General features: G+C 42.9%; 1 non-coding gene across 1 annotated transcript; it reads right to left on the bottom strand.

Annotated features, from left to right (window-relative positions):
• Nucleotides 1–218: 218 nt before the first annotated feature.
• LOC129115371 (5S ribosomal RNA) lies at nucleotides 219–337 on the bottom strand. The gene has a single exon (XR_008533011.1). It is a non-coding gene; the product is annotated as a 5S ribosomal RNA (ribosomal RNA).
• Nucleotides 338–378: the final 41 nt, after the last annotated feature.

Raw genomic sequence — 378 nt, 5'->3', positions numbered from 1 at the left:
TAAAAATATTAATATTTACTGTTGAAATGTAGAATACGTTAGCATAAAATTGAAAAGAAAATGATCGATGAGCTTAGGAATGATGAAAGCCATCATTTAACTGGATTTGTGTCATTTCTATACCGGCAAGTCATGATCTAGCTATATCCTTCCCACCCTGTCGGTGTCCACTGAAAAAGCAGCAGCGCCCTCTGCTTTTTGTAAAGAGGAGTGAAAAAAGCTTACAGCACCTGGTATTCCCAGGCGGTCTCCCATCCAAGTACTGACCAGGCCCGACCCTGCTTAGCTTCCGAGATCAGACGAGATCGGGCGTGTTCAGGGTGGTATGGCCGTAAGCAAATATTGTGCCTACCAAAGGGCCTTTTAAAGATACTATAT

Source organism: Anoplopoma fimbria, unplaced genomic scaffold (assembly GCF_027596085.1).
Source record: "Anoplopoma fimbria isolate UVic2021 breed Golden Eagle Sablefish unplaced genomic scaffold, Afim_UVic_2022 Un_contig_7171_pilon_pilon, whole genome shotgun sequence".
Lineage (NCBI taxonomy): Eukaryota > Metazoa > Chordata > Actinopteri > Perciformes > Anoplopomatidae > Anoplopoma > Anoplopoma fimbria.
Note: the sequence above shows the minus strand (reverse complement) of the source record. Positions and strands in the feature narration are given on the sequence as shown.